We start from the raw sequence: 16,834 nt of genomic DNA, 5'->3' as shown, positions 1-16,834 counted from the left end.
AGAGTATTCGGAAGAGAACACGGCTGCTTACCAGTAAGTTCAGTGCGTCAGGCGGTGTCATCGCTTGGTTTGAACATCCTGGAGTTGATTAGCGGCCTTCGTTAATGTTGAACACAGTGGTACTGGCTTCTGACCACCCCTCTTACAAAGGGTTTGAGTGTACAAATACAGGCAAGAGGTTTCAAGATAGCGAAGGGAGTGTTAAGAAGTTCATTCCGCGTGACTGTATCCCCATCCTTCATGTCCTACCCGGCTTTTTTTGGCCATTGTCTGTTTGGGTTAACGTTTCAGTAGATTTTCCATTTGGATATTTGATTTCCAGCCCCTACATTGGAAACTTTCCAAGAATCCATCAATAGAGAAATGAATTATCTTTCCTCTTACACGTCTATACAGGCCTATGTCATTTATCCTGAGCTGAAATGGTCCCAGTTCAATGTTTTTGATTATCTCACTGACTCTAAAACTGTTCTTTTGTTATACATTTTCCCATGCTGGTGAGTTTGTTTCTTCTTGTATATTTTGCTCCTCGGATTTATAAAATTCAGAGAATGTTACCACTGAAGGCAATTTAAGGATTGACTCCAAACCTACCCCTTTTCAGATAATGAAGCCTATTCAGAGAGGTTACACCAACAATTCCCAAAATGCAAAGGTCACTTATAGCGAAAAGACACTTCACACTTTCTCTGGAGTTTGTTAAATGGCAGAAAGGTACATTAATGGCATTATAATTTTTTTCTATTACAAGACTCCGGACTTAATGGGTCTCTGTTTTATTAATCACATCTAAATGGGTTTCTTTGGATATTTTCACTATGTTAAAATTACACACAACTAAAGCTAGTATTTTCAGTGTCAAAAGCTCAAAGCCTCTCAATAAAATGGTTTGATCCCTGCCAAAGCAAAAATAATAATCAGAATTCTCACATTCTACAAAATCACGTTCTACAACAGACTGGTTCCAAATAGGAAAAGGAGTCCGTTGAGGCTGTATATTGTCACCCTGCTTAGTTAACTTATATGCAGAGTACGTCGTGAGAAACACTGGGCTGGAGGGAAGCACAAGCTGGAATCAAGATTGCCAATTGCTGGGAAAAATATCAATAACCTCAGATATGCAGATGACACCACCCTTATGGAAGAAAGTGAAGAAGAACTAAAGAGCCTCTGGATGAAAGTGAAAGAGGAGAGTGAAAAAGTTGGCTTAAAGCTCAACATTCAGAAAACGAAGATCATGGCATCCGGTCTCATCACTTCATGGCAGATAGATGGGGAAACAGTGGAAACAGTGTCAGACTTTATTTTTGGGGGGCTCCAAAATCACTGTGGATGGCAATTGCAGCCATGAAATTAAAAGACGCTTACTCCTTGGAAGAAAAGCTATGACCAACCTAGACAGCATATTAAAAAGCAGAGACACTGAGCGACTGAACTGAAAATCACATTCTAATGATTTTTAAAGGTTGCTTAAGTTATATTTCTAATATTACAAATTATCATTCAGTTCAATTGCTCAGTTGTGTCTGACTGTTTGTGACCCCATGGACTGTAGCACGCCAGGCTTTGCTGTCCATCACCAACCTCTGGAGCTGGCTCAAACTGATGTCCATCAAGTCGGTGATGCCATCCAACCATCTCATTCTCTGTCGCCCCCTTCTCCTCCCGCCTTCAATCTTTCCCAGCATCAGGATCTTTTCCAATGCATCAGTTCTTTGCATCAGGTGGCCAAAGTATGGGAGCTTCACCATCAGTCCTTTCAATGAATATTTAGGACTGATTTCATTTAGGATGGACTGGTTGGATCGCCATGCAGTCTAGAGGACTCTCAAGAGTCTTCTCCAACACCACAGTTCAAAAGCATCAATTCTTTGGCACTCAGATTTCTTTATAGTCCAACTCTCACATCCATACATGACCACTGGAAAAACCAAAGCCTTGACTAGACGGACCTTGGTTGACAAAGTAATGTCTCTGCTTTTGAATATGCCGTCCAAGCTAAGCTAAGTCACTTAAGTCATGTCCAACTCTGTGCAATCGCGTAGATGGCAGCCCACCAGGCTCCCCCTTCCCTGGGATTCTCCAGGTGAAACCCACTAGAGTGGGTTGCCATTTCCTTCTCCAATGCATGAAAGTGAAAAGTGAAAGGGAAGTCGCTCAGTCGTGTTCGACTCTCAGTGACCCCATGGACTACAGCCCACCAGGCTCCTCGTTCCATGGGATTTTCCAGGCAAGAGTACTGGAGTGGGGTGCAATTGCCTTCTCCGAATATGCTGTCTAGGTTGGTCATAACTTTCCTTCCAAAGAGTAAGCGTCTTTTAATTTCATGGTTTATCAGCATCATTTTCTATAATACCAAATGAATTTAATGATTATAAATTGTAAGTTAACTCTTGTGTTTTGATCAATATACCAAACTTTACTGACTCTTCTCTTCTGTGGGTGTTTCACAGTTTTTACCGTTACGAATATTCCCATGCACTCAACTTTCGATTTGTTAACAGTTTCTTTTCGATAAAGGTTTAGGTGGGAGGTTACTGGGATTATCATTTCAAGAGCATGAGTAAAACATTGTGATACAAGACGCGAGAGCAGATACGTAAGGAAATGCCTCACACTTAGTCCCGCATCATCCCTCCAGTCGTGTGATCTCAGCATTTCACATAGCCCGCCAAAGTTCCCTTTCTTCTTGTTACAATGATCGTAGACACACGTATTGAGCACAACCGTTATTAGTGCAAGTTATCAATAAAACACTGTCAAGTGGCATAATACGGCAAGTGCATTATCAATGATGTTGAACATTTCTTCGTGAGTCTTGAAATGCTCCTTTCCTAAAGGGTTGTGGCATTTTCCTTTCCTATAATCCCCTAGTCCGTTCCTTTGTAAAACATCTGGCTTATGTATTGAACCTCAAACTACACATTCACTTGGCTCTGATTTCGATGTCTCTAATTGTCTCTGATTTTATCCTTCTTAAATTAACCCTGTAGGTATCATATAAGGAAAGAAAAAAGTAACCCATAAAGAGAATGTCCATCCTGGTGATGAATTGACATTAGATAATATTTTAATGACTAATTTTCAGTCTTCAGAGACCCATTAAAGTTCCCAGGTAACATATCATTTCTCTAAACATAAGAAGTAAGCATATGATATTGATCCTAGACATATTCCAATCTAGGGAAAAGAAAAGCTTGGGCATTTAATAATACTATAATCTCTCTCAGAAGTCTGGGTTTAAATTCCTTCACTGGTGTCTTTGATGAAGAAGAAGTAATTAGAGGTGAGGCTAATCGGAAAGAAAAAAGATAGTAAGCTCAAGCTAAGAGCTGTTGTTCAGTTGCTTACTTGTGTCTGACTCTTTGTGACCCGGTGGACTGCAGCACACCAGGCCTCCCTGTCTCTCCTTCACTATCTCTCAGAGTTTGCTCAATTCACGTCCATTGAGTCAGTCATGCCGTCCAGCCATCTCGTCCTCTGTCGTCCCCTTCTCCTCCTGCCTTCAATCTTTCCCACCATCAGGGTCTTTTCCAGTGAGTCAGCCCTTTGCATCAGGTAGCCAAGTATCAGAGCTTCAGCATCAACCCTTCCAATGAATATTCAGGATTGGTTTCTTTTAGGGTTGAAGAGACATACACTAAAAAAAAAAAAAAATACCACACATACATCAAGATATGGAAGAATGAATGTTCTATACATTTTCAGTTTCACTTTGATTTTCTGTTTTTTAGACCATTACTTTTGTTGACTTTTCCAATTAACAAATTAACTACCAGCATAGTAATACCCCCAAATCAATGTTTAATAAATATTCATTAAATTAAAAAGAAAAAACCTCAGAGAATCTGAAGAGATGTTCAGCAGTTCTCACTCTGTATTTGGAAAAAGTTGGAGCCGCCGTGACTCTGAGGGGACGTGCTGTATCCATCCCTGGAATCTGAGATCCACTGTTTGCGATGGCCATTTCAAGAGCCACAGCTCAGCGTTGTGAAGGAGCCAGTTTCACTGATTCTCAGAACAGTGGCCGATGCTGACGTATCCACCTGTGACTGTACACTGCTTAAACCCAGAGTCATCCTTCCCGGTGTTTTGGGTTTTCTTTTAAATTCATATGTTCTTTAATATCCAAATTACGAAAACTATGAAGCTGCATTCCATAAGCTGCAAGAAAGCCATTCTTCCTTTGGATTTCCCTCCCGCTGACCTGTTACACTTTCCCCTACAGTATACGGCAGTTCTCCTGATCATGTAGACCGCTGCTGGAGTCTGGCAGGTCACTCGTGCGGTGGATAACCAGTTTCTCCAGAGCATCACTCTATGCAACCGGTTTCTGTCCTCAGTTCAGTTCAGTCGCTCAGTCGTGTCCGACCCTTTGCAACCCCATGGTTTCTCTCCTAGCAGGGACGCACATATTTTCCTTAATTCTCCAAGGCCCTAAGACAATGATTTTAAAAGTAACGAAATACACTGAAGATTCAGGAATGAAATAACAAGAATATAGAGGACTATGGCTAAATGGCAGCCCACTCCAGCACTCTTGCCTGGAAAATCCCGTGGATGGAGGAGCCTAGTGGGCTGCAGTCCATGGGGTCGCTAAGAGTCGGACACGACTGAGCGACTTCACTTTCACTTTTTACTTTTCCGTTTCATGCATTAGAGAAGGAAATGGCACCCCACTCCAGTGTTCTTGCCTGGAGAATCCCAGGGACGGAGGAGCCTGGTGGGCTGCAGTCCATGGGGTCGCTAAGAGTCGGACACGACTGAGTGACTTCCCTTTCACTTTTCACTTTTCACTTTCATGCATTGGAGAAGGAAATGGTACCCCACTCCAGTGTTCTTGCCTGGAGAATTCCAGGGACGTAGGAGCCTGGTGGGCTGCAGTCCATGGGGTCGCTAAGAGTCGGACATGACTGAGTGACTTCACTTTCACTTTTCACTTTTCACTTTCATGCATGGTTTCTCTGAGGTTCTAGGTTCCTGGCTGGGGCCGGTGAAATTGAAGACAGATTAATAAGAGAAAATCAACCAGAAGGTTTTGAACATGTATGGCACCCCAATCCAGTACGCTTGCCTGGAAAATCCCATGAGTGGAGGAGCCTGGTAGGCTGCAGTCCACGGGGTCGCAAAGAGTCGGACATGACTGAGCGACTTCACTTTCACTTTTCCCTTTCATGCATTGGAGAAGGACATGGCAACCCACTCCAGTGTTCTTGCCTGGAGAATCCCAGGGATGGGGGAGCCTGGTGGGCTGCCATCTATGCGGTCGCACAGAGTTAGACACGACTGAAGCGACTTAGCAGCAGCAGCAGCAGCAGCATGGCTAGAAGCAGTTACTGTTAGAGCACTCAGCGTAGCCATGGCCAGCTCACTCCCACCACGAGAAGATCTCCAGTTGTCTCCACGCTCTGGGACACTGGCCCTTAGAATCCCTGCGTTGGAAGTATGAGTGGGATTGTGACCTGGTGTTTATTTTCTTTTAGACGCTATTTCTTATTCAACATGTTAGGTTTACATCAAAGTCAAGAGGGCATCACAGAGGTACATGTATTTCCTGCCTTGATATGTGTATGACTTCTCCCATTATGGACATCATGGAATGCTACTATTTTTTTTTTTAAACAAAAAATGGTGCATTTTTATAAAATCAGAGATGAACCCTCATTTTGACACATCATAATCACTCAAAGTGCATTGTTTAACGTAGGGTTCACTCTTCAGATTTGTCCATTCAGTGGGCTTGGACAAATGTATAGTCATGTATCCGTCATTATAGACTCTCACAGGGTAGTTCCTCTGCCTGAAAAATCCTCTGTGCTCTGCTTCATCCATGGAAAATCACCCATGCCTTTTCTACCTTTCAGTTCAGTTCATTTGCTCAGTCGTGTCCGACTCTTTGCAACCACATGGACTGCAGTACGCCAGGCCTCCCTGTCCATCACCAACTCCCACAGTTTACCCAGACTCATGTCCATCAAGTGGGTGATGCCATCCAACCATCTCATCCTCTGTTGTCCCCGACTCCTCCTGCCTTCAATCTTTCCCCGCATCAGGGCCTTTCCCAATGAGTCAGCTCTTCGCATCAGGTGGCCAAAGTATTTGTGTCTGTTAATACATAGGTGAAGTTCTCTCCTGTCTTTTATATACATGTAAATTTTCACAAAAGGACTTGTTTCTTTAACTGTATGGTCATCGTTATTTGTGCTTGCTGGAAGCAGTAGAAAAATGACTTCCACATTAACCACTAGTTGGATCAGTGTCTTATAAATATAATGAGAAGCACTGTAATTATTTTCCATTGTTGTTGTTACTCGATAGATTTTTTTGTGGGACTATAAGGCAGTTCATACATTTAACTGGAGAATATATATGCACACAGTATAGGGTTTCCCTGGTGGCTCAGGCGATAAAGAATCTGCCTGGAATCTGCATCTGTGGGAGATGTGGGTTCGATCCCTGGGTTGGGAAGATCCCCTGGAGAAGGGCATGGCAATCCACTCCAGTATTCTTGCCTGGAGGATCCCCGTGGACAGAGGAGCCTGGCGGGCTACAGCCCATGGGGTCGGGGCTACAGCGCATGGGGTCGCAAAGAGTCAGACATGCCTGAGCAACTAAGCACAGCACATACACAGTTTAACACATACTTACTGATTTTCTTCTTAAAATAATCAAGTGTAGCTTGTAATCCTTTTCATGGTCCAAACTGAGAATAGTTTGTATTTTAATGTATTTAATGCGCTGTATCCTTTTCACGGAGTCATTTTGTTTTACAAAAATACAGAAACTTTTGTTCTCTGTAGTCAGCGAAAGCAGAAAATCAGGTCAGCAATCACATGCATAATTACATATCTTCTCCTTCTACCCAAATGTGTACAAAAATATTTATGATCTTAAACTTCCAATGAGAAGACATATTCTGCCTCAAGATGATGAGAAAATGCTCATTTTTTTTTCCTTTTTAACAATCCTTTTTGGATGGATACACTTTGGTGTCATCTCTTTAAAGAGTGATGTGGAAATGGAGACTGCGTGCAGAGAAAGAGGATGCCACGGAAATCGCAGAGGAAGGTTTGTAACTTGAATTTTATGAACAGTGTTGCTGAAGCATATGTTCTCCACGCTCGCCCGTCTATCCCTGGGCAGTGCCACGATCTCAGGCATGGAAGATGAGTGCTATTAAGATCGGCTAGTCAACCTCAGAAGAATCTCCTCCAGCGATCCCTGGATAAGGGAATGTGAACGGGGCACAATGACATTCCGTCCATCACTCACTCAGAAGTGTTTAAGTACTGCAAAAAACTTATCTTTTTTTCCTATACAGTAACTCCTTGTTGGTTCTCTGTGTTAAATACAGCAGTGTGTCCATGTCCATCCCAAACGCCCTGACTATCCCTTCCCCCATCCTTCCCCCTGGGAACCATAAGGTGATTACAGAGGATTGAGCAGAGTTCCGTGTGCTGTCCAGCAGGACCTTGTGGGTTCTCCATGTTAAATGCAGCAGTGTGTCCATGTCCATCCCAAACTCCCCAAGAATCCCTTCCCCCAGCAACTGTTACTTCACTCTTTCGGTGTGTGAATCTTTGTGTTTGTAAGTACATTCATTTCTATCATTCCTTTTTAGATTCCATGTGTAAGGAATGCCATCTGATATTTCTCCTTCTTTGTGTGACTGACCACTCTCAGTGTGAGAATTTCTAGGTCCATCCGTGTTGCGGCAAATGGCGTTATTTCGCAGAATAACTTTTCAGGAATCCTTTCTAGTGTGGAGGATGGAGTGGAGGAACTAGATACGTGAGCTGGAAAGGCAGTGGCTCCTTTGATCTTTTCAGGTGATGTGGGGTGCTCACTGTATTAGATTGCACCTGTACGACTAGGATCAGGAGCTGACCAGATGTCTGAAAATATGGATAATTTGAAATTGTTCCAAAGATGAGAACCATGAGAGAGAGCTGGGGGAAATCACTCAATTAAATAAGCAACGCCTGCTGGAACTTCCACATAATTCAGCATTTAAGGTGAATTTACCGTGGAGAAAAATGTTCCGAAGTTCACAAGATAATTAGCTCTTTGGACAGATATGGTAAAAAATAGAGGGAAAAAATAAAATTGGGGGGAAAATTAGAATAAGCTCTATTTTTACATATTTCTATATTTTGGCATGCTGCCATCCATGCGATTGCAGAGTCGGACACGACTTAGTGACTGAACAACAGCAACGTATTTTGAAATTTGTTGGCTTGGCCGAGTTCATTTGTGTTTTTCCATAAGACGTCCCAAGACTCAGTACTTTCTTGTGTTACCTTTTTGCTTATATCTATTCAGAAGAAGGGCCAGTTGATTTGGAAAAGTGCTTTCAGAAAGCAGTTCAGCTTCATGAATCTTTCAATGGAATGAAATATGTATATATCTTTTAGTGCATGAATTCTTTTTTTTAATATTTATTTGTCTTTGGAGGTGTTGCATCTCTGTTGCTATGCGGCCCTTTCTCTAGATGCGCTGATCAGGGGCTTCTCTTCTTACTGGCTTCTCCTGTTGCTGAGCAGGGAGGGGCTCTATGGAGCTCAGGCTTCAGTGCTTGTGGCCCCCGGGCCTTATAGCACAGGCTCAGTACTTTTAGTGCTTGGACTTGGTGATGCCATGGTGTGTGGGGTCTTCCAGGGTCAGAGATTGAACCTGCGTCGCCTACACTGGCCGGTGGCTTCCTTACCACTGAGCCAGCAGGGAAGCCTGGAGTGAAAAGTATTTTAAAACCGTTGCAACACAGTTTAGCTTTAACAGCTTTAATTCGTATGCCTGATTTCAACCTGACTATTCTTAGGAAGAATAAGAAGCTTCTTGGAGCTGAAGCTCCAATCCTTTGGCTGCCTGATGCGAAGAGCCAACTCATCAGAAAAGACCCTGATCCTGGGAAAGATTGAAGGCGGGAGGAGAAGGGCATGACAGAGGAGGAGATGGTTGGGTGGCATCAGCCACTCGATAGACATGAGTTCGAGCAAATTCTGGGAGTTGGTGATGGACAGGGAGGCCTTGCGTGCTGCGGTCCATGGGGTCACAGAGTTGGCCACGACTGAGTGACTGAACTGAACAAATTCTTAGGAAAATCCAGTCTTAAAATTCATAAATAGGCCCAGTATCCCTATTCTACGATTATGAATCAATTTCAAGAGTAATTTTAGAGTCAGATTTAGTAATATCTGTGAGAACATTTATGGAGCATATGGCATGTTAAAGACGAGAAAGTCTACGTTAGGGACAGCTTTCAGCAGAGAGGAAGAATGAGGCGTTAGTCACTGCTCGTGTTACAGGTGTGATAAAACATGGCTAGAAAATCTCCATATTCACTGCACAATATGTCGCACCACCTGTAGGGTCTCGATACCGTAGTTGCTTGAAGTCATTTTTCCTTTAGCCTGGTTGCACATTATGGCCCAGTAGAGTTGTTTGTACAAATGTTGTTGGTGGGGCACCACGCCTAGAGAGTCTCACCCGGTGCTGGGGGGTGGAGGGTTGTGGAAGATGGCTCTCTGCTTCCTGAGGCCCCCACAGTTGACGTGAATATGCACCCAGAGCGGAAACTCCTGCCTGGAGTTAGAAGTAGAACTGAGGTTCTCTCCTTACCTCTGTTTCTATTTCACTTCCATTGAGATGAGTAAGACCCGGCTTCAAATATATGATTTTTTTTTTCAACATATTTTACTTTCTTTTTCAAGTATTAAAAAAAAGAATGTTTATTTATTTATGGCTGTCGTGTAAGCTTTCCCTCGTGGTGGTGAGTGGGTTTCTCACTGTGGCGGCTTCTCTCGTTGTGGAACACGGGCTCCTAAGTTCAGGCTCAGTAGCTGTGGCTCCCAGGCCCCACAACACAGGCTCAGGAGCTGCTATGCACGGGCTTCGTCGCTCTGCAGCACGTGGGGTCTTCCTGGATCGGGGATAGAGCCCACGTGTCCTGCCTTGGCCGACGGATTCTTAACCACTGGACCACCAGAGAAGCTCTCAGCACAGTTGAGAAACATCGATAAATGAAGATATTCCCCGAGAAGTGGAACCCGCAGTCGTGGTCTGAAAAGAGAAGTTTTAGGCCACCCCCAAGTTAAATTAATAAAACGGGGTTACAGTCTCACGAAAAGGCTTGGTACTCACTTCCAGCTAAGGATGCCAACTGCCTGGTTCTCGTTCCTTGTAAAGTGGCTGGCATGTGACTTGGGGCTGTGATGATGGGAAATTTGGGTAATATTAAGAAACCATCCTACTGCTCCGTATCAAGCCAGGAACGTAGGGATACTCAGAAGTCAGAAACAATTTAATCAAGTGTGTTACAGCAAATACCGAGGGGGCACCTCTCTGTTGCCTTCCCCTAGTTGAAATGAATGTGTGCAGTGATGATGTTGATGGAGAGAGCTAAGACTTGCGGTATCAGCTGACAGTGTGTCCAGAAATGATGGACGTACGCGACACGTAGCCACGGCAACCCCGGGACCTCGGTGGTGCTCCTCCAGGCTTAAGGAGGCACCTCATGCACATTTATTTGTAAATTGATCTATAAACCTATATCTGTAAGTTTTACTGGTAATCTATAAGTTTTATTGATAGATGTGCCTATAAGATTTTTTGATGTGTCTATAAGATTTTTTTGATAGATGTGTCTAAGTTCTGTTGATAGATCTATCTGTAAGTTTTATTGATGTATCTATTAGTTTTATGGATAGATGTATCTGTAAGATTTTTTGATAGATGTATCCAAGTTTTACTGATAGATGTATCTATAAGATTTTTTAATAGATGTATCTGTAAGTTTTATTGATAGATGTATCTGTAAGTTCAGTTAATAGATGTGTCTGTAAGTTTTATTGATGCATCTGTAAGTTCTATTGATAGATATGTCTATAAGTTCTATGGATAGATTTATCTATTGGTTTTCTTGGAGTATCTATAAGTTCTATTGACAGATGTATCTATAAGTTCTATTGATAGATGTATCTGTAAGTTTTATTGATGTATCTATAAGTTTTATTGATAGATGTATCTGTAAGTTTTATTGATAGATGTATCTGAAAGTTCTATTGATAGATGTATCTATAAGTGCTATTGATAACATCAGTAAGTTTTATCAATGTATCTATAAGTTTTATTGATAGATGTATCTGTTTTATTGATAGATCTGAGTTTTACTGATAGATCTATCTGTAAGTTTTATTGATAGATGTATCTAAGTTTTACTGATAGATGTATCTATAAATGTGTACCCTGTACAAATTTAGCTATCCATTTATTTATCCACCCATCCACTTATTCAGTCATGTATTCACTTCAGTTCAGTTCAGTCGCTCAGTTGTGTCCAAGTCTTTGCGACCCCATGAATCGCAGCACGCCAGGCCTCCCTGTCCATCACCAACTCCCGAGTTCACCCAGATTCATGTTCATCAAGTCAGTGATGCGATCCCGCCATCTCATCCTCTGTCGTCCCCTTTTTCTCCTGCCCCCAATCCCTCCCAGCATCAAAGTCTTCTCCAATGAGTCAACTCTTCGCATGAGGTGGCCAGAGTACTGGAGTTTCAGCTTTAGCATCATTCCTTCCAAAGAAATCCCAGGGTTGATCTCCTTCAGAATGGACTGGTTGGATCTCCTTGCAGTCCAAGGGACTCTCGGAGAGTCTTCTCCAGTCATGTATTAGCTCATTCTCATACTGGGATTAGTTCCCTATTGTTACTTGAGCAAATAAATACACATTTAGTAACTTAACACAGCCCACAGGTATCATCTTTCAGGTCTGGAGATCAGAAGTTTGCAGTGGGTCTCCTCGGGCTAAAATCGAGGTATCGGGGACTGGACAGCGTTCTTTCCAGAGACTCTAGGGGGAGGATCCAGTGCTTTGCCTTTTCCAGTTTCTAGAGGACACCCCCATTGCTAAGCTCACTGCCCCTCTCTCCACCTTTGAAGCACATCCTTTAATCTCTGCTTCTTACCTCACATCCCTTTCCCACCTTTGACCGTCCTGCGTCCCTCTCATAAGGGTCGTCAGGATTCCACTGGGCCCACCAGATAAGCCAGGATAATTTGCTGTCTGAAGATCCTTAATTTCTTCCCGTCTTCAGAGTCACTGCATGGTACCATCTGCGTCCCTCTCATAAGGGTCCTCAGGATTCCACTGGGCCCACCAGATAAGCCAGGATAATTTGCTGTCTGAAGATCCTTAATTTCTTCCCGTCTTCAGAGTCACTGCATGGTACCATCTGCGTCCCTCTCATAAGGGTCCTCAGGATTCCACTGGGCCCACCAGATAAGCCAGGATAATTTGCTGTCTGAGGAGCCTTAATTTCTTCCCGTCTTCAGAGTCACTGCATGGTACCATCTGCGTCCCTCTCATAAGGGTCCTCAGGATTCCACTGGGCCCACCAGATAAGCCAGGATAATTTTCTGTCTGAGGATCCTTAATTTCTTCCCATCTTTAGAGTCACTGCATAGTACCATCTGCACAGGTTTCTGAGGTCAGAGCATGGGCATTCCGGAAGAGGCGGAGTTACTGCATCTACTACGGTATTCTGTAGACACTTGCTAACCAGTTTCTATGTGACAACTGTAGTTTTTACTGATTGACTTTTGAACTTTCAGTCGCACTCCTTGGTTAATAATCTGCATGGACTACACGCCCCAGCATTTGTGGTTGATTTACTCGATGACAGTCTGGAATTATAGCAGGCCGTGAGTTCTCTCTCATTCCTCTTACCTTGGACCTAAAACCGTGTTTCCAGCTTGATATTTGTAAAACTAACATATTCCCTTCTATTTTCTCTTTCTGAAAAGTGTACTAGTGTTTTTAGACAAAAAGAAAATAAAGCACTTGATTGGACAACTAAATTGCTTTTATCTCAAATTATATATACAGGTTATCTTTTAGTTTTATATTCTAGGCATTTCCCTACTTTGTCTTCCAGTGTTCCGATGAACTTTTCCCATCCTTCTATTTCTAATTTTCAAGTATTCTTTCTGGCTTTTTCGTTATTTTCCTTTGCACATAAATTTAGTCTCTGCTAACGGATGTGGAATGATTAGAATACTGCTGAGTATCAAGTTCGCGTGTGTTTTGCATTCTCTTTGCTAAACCGCTTCTTTTATAAAAATTTATTTATTTTAATTGGAGGCTAATTACAACATTGTAGTGGTTTTGCCATACATTGAGCTAAGCCGCTTCTAAACCACTAAACCCCTTCTCTGCTCAAACCGCGCATGAGATCAGTGTTTAACTTACCCGGCGGTTGGTGTGCGTTCCTGTCACTGCGGTTTCGTGACGTTCTGCTTCCATCCGTTTTCCCGAGTGAAAGTGAGAGCTGTCCAGGCGTTCAGTACCAATGAGCAGGCTTTGTGACCTCTGAGGTTGGTTTGGATTGCACCTCTGAGGGTTCCGTTTGATGTCACAGAGCCCCTGAACGGTACAGCAAGAATATTATTTCCTCTGGGACGTCAGGACTCTCACCCTAGTGCCTCCTCTTCTCCAGGTAGCCTTTGCGCTTATAAAGAGAAGAGCCCTCGGGGTTTTCCTTGTTTGCTTTCGTGCAGGCAGGTGGAAGGCAGGCTGAGAAACCGTGAACTTTCCCTTGTAGGCAGCTCTGTCATGCAGCTCCATTTCCCCATCCACTGGCCTGTTCTTTTTTTTCCAAGTCTGATCGTCGTCAGAGAATGAAACACATATTGTGGAAAGTGAACTGGACTGCTCAGTTCCTGACATGAATAAGCCTTCCAGGTTGAGAGGGTTGGGTGGCATCACCGACTCCATGGACATGAGTTTGACCAAACTCCGGGAGTTGGTGATGGACAGGGAGGCCTGGCGTGCTGCAATTCATGGGGTTGCAAACAGTCGGACACGACGGAGCGACTGAACTGAATTGAGTCCTTCCAGAAACGTATTGGAATCAGTTGTTCAGTGTTTAAGCTCGTCCACTTTTCTTTCCAGTTATAGATTCCTTCCTGGTTTTTATTTTTCTTTTTAAATGGGTGTCTGGGAGTGGCTTAAGACCTGTGATCCTTCTCCACCCACAATGTGGAACAAGACGATACTGAGAGTGTATGTTTAAATAATTACATTTACAGAGACTTATGTTTCCATGAACACATTTTCATGTATGTACAGGGCAATTTGGTCATCCACAACTGAGACAGAGAACATAATTTCCAGAATAACCCCTCATTTCGCTCTTTTTCTTCTCTTGTAAATGAAGAGATTGGATAGGTGGTCTGTGGTATTCTTTCTACAGTAAGAGCCTGTATGCGTGCCCTCTGCTATAATATAGGGAAACATTCAAGACACAAATAACATATGCCATTTTTGACATTTGCTTCACAAACCGAAGCGCTGAATTACCAATGACAGCCCGTTCCTATGAAATATTTACGTACTATGTGACAGTTACACTAATCACTTAAAACTTGACCTTATATTCTTGGAATTAAGTTTCACAAGTAAGAATATAGCCTTCCATCTGAAAGAAGAGAACATAAGATATTTTTGTATAGATTTTAAAAAAATTTCTTCGATTCAGTAAATATGAAAGCACATCTCAAACACATCTCCTTTTCAACAATTTTATTTTAAATATCGATTGTTTTCACTGTTTTCTGAACTGATGGAAATGGAAGGTTCAATCCTGCCTAGTGACTCGAGGGCTGAAGAGCTATAGCCTGTGCCTTCTCTTTTCAAATATAAGCGAAGAAAGCGCCTCCCAAGTAAGAACTCGTAAACTTTGGGTTTTGCATCCATCATACTTTAATCAGGTACAGTTTGCATCTGACCCCCTACCGTGTGCCTAAATTAGATTGCAAATTAAAGAGCAAAGGATGCCCGTAGCACTGAACTGCTCATAGTTGGAAGTCTGAGAAGATAGCAGACAAGAATCAGTTGGGTGTTTTGACCTACGACTCATCACGGCATCCAGGGAATTGCTCATACAAGTAGGTGTAATATGTGAAATAAAACTACAGAAATGATGTGTGAAGTACATGCAGTATAAAAAGAAGACACTTCACATTTCATTTCATCTTACTCACAGGCAGTCATCACTCTTAGTATTTTTCTTTCACAACTTGAGCCCAACTTTCTTTTTTTTCCCGCTTCTCCTTTCTTCCGAAAATGAATCGATGAAAGAAGAGCAACCACAGAAACAAAAGCACAAATCATCTCGCACAGGGTGTTCTGCAAACTGGCGGCTTTTCGACTTTACTTTATACTGTGGCTGTGTTCTGACAAGACCCTCTCCCATCCTTTGGTACTCTTTACGTCCTGCACAAATCCGCCCTCTTGGGGACTCCTTATATCATACGGCATTAAACCGAGGGCTTGAAGGAAGACAGTGATGAATCCGGGGCAGATTTTTGCCTTTCACCTGCAGGGGCTGCCAGAGGTCTCAGATCAGGAAGCACAGACTGTCCTGGGCCGTGTCACTGGGCGGTGCAGACTCACGACGGAAGAGACACTGAACGCCATCCTCGCGTGGCACGTCGCGTCTGCACTGAGCTGTCAAGCGTGGACTGCAGCTAGGCAGAAGGCGGGAGGAGAAGGGGACGACAGAGGGTGAGCTGGTAGGATGGCATCACCGACTCGATGGACATGAGTTTGAGTAGACTCTGGGAGTTGCTGATGGACAAGGAGGCCTGGCGTGCTGCAGTCCATGGGGTCACAAAAGGTCAGACACGACTGAGCGACTGAACTGGAGGCACGTGTACCAGTGCAACGCCTGTGCCAAGGCACACGTTAACACGTGCTACAGAAACAGCACATTTCTGGTGCTGTTCGTTGGAAGCAGAACATCATGAAACTGCAGAGTCAGGAGCTCACCAATCCAAGGCACCGGTTTGATTGGAGTCAACACTGTGTGATGTCACAAGAATTAATGACCGAGAGGAAGACTGGAGATGGGTCCTGGAGAACTTGACTTCCGGCAGGAGGGTTTCATGCTTCCAAAAGGGGGTAATGATGGTTCCTTTTGTAAAGCTGATTTTATTTGTTTATTGGCTGTGCTGGGTCTTTGCTGCTGCACAGACTCTTCTCCAGCTGGGGCGAGCGGAAGTTGTTCTCTGTTTATGGTTCGCAGGCTTCTCATTGCTGTAGCCTCTCTTGCTGTAGAGCACAGTCTCTAGGGCACACGGACGTCAGTAGTTGCGACACGTGGGCTCAGTGGTTGTGATTCCTGGGCTCCAGTACTCAGGCTTAGTACTTGTGATACACAGACTTAGTTGTTCTGAGGCATGTGGGATCTTCCTGGACTGGGGATCGAACTGATATCTCCAGTGTTGGCAGGTGGATTCTTTACCACTGAGCCACCAGGGCAGTCCCCCATGATGATTCCTTATTTATTTTATTTTTTTAAAGCAGCAGCGTAGGCTGGTCAGTCCCAGCTCTGTTTTGAGAGGATGAATCTGGCGGTGGACGGTCAGAGGGAGCTCAGACCAGAGGCTGGAGATGAGATGAGAGAAGGAGGAGGTTCTTGCCAAAACGTAGGTGAAAGTCACCCAGCTGAGAAGCCAGGAAGGATAAATTTAAGAAGCGTGTAGATGGTACAAGCAGTGTGACTTGTACACAGCAGGAGAAAGGAGACAGGATTAATCCCCAGATGGACCTTTATTGCCCATTTGCATTGTATGAAAGTGAAAGTCGCTCAGTCGTGTCCAACTCTTTGCAACCCCATGGTCTATACAGTGTGTAGAATTCTCCAGACCAGAATACTGGAGTGGGGAGCCTTTCCCTTCTCCAGGGCATCTTCCCAACCCAGGGATCGAACCGGGGTCTCCCACATTGCAGGCGGATTCTTGACCAGCTGAGCCACCAGGGAAGCCCAAAAATACT

General features: G+C 43.6%; 1 protein-coding gene across 4 annotated transcripts in view; it reads left to right on the top strand.

The window, feature by feature from the left end:
- The window catches only part of LOC108634329, a 279,731-nt gene that overhangs the window by 204,058 nt on the left and 58,839 nt on the right, over positions 1-16,834 (top strand). The gene's annotated exons all lie outside the window — the stretch shown is intronic.

Source organism: Capra hircus (assembly GCF_001704415.2).
Source record: "Capra hircus breed San Clemente chromosome X unlocalized genomic scaffold, ASM170441v1, whole genome shotgun sequence".
In the NCBI taxonomy this organism is placed as follows: Eukaryota; Metazoa; Chordata; class Mammalia; order Artiodactyla; family Bovidae; genus Capra; species Capra hircus.
This window is presented reverse-complemented; position numbering and strand designations above follow the sequence as displayed.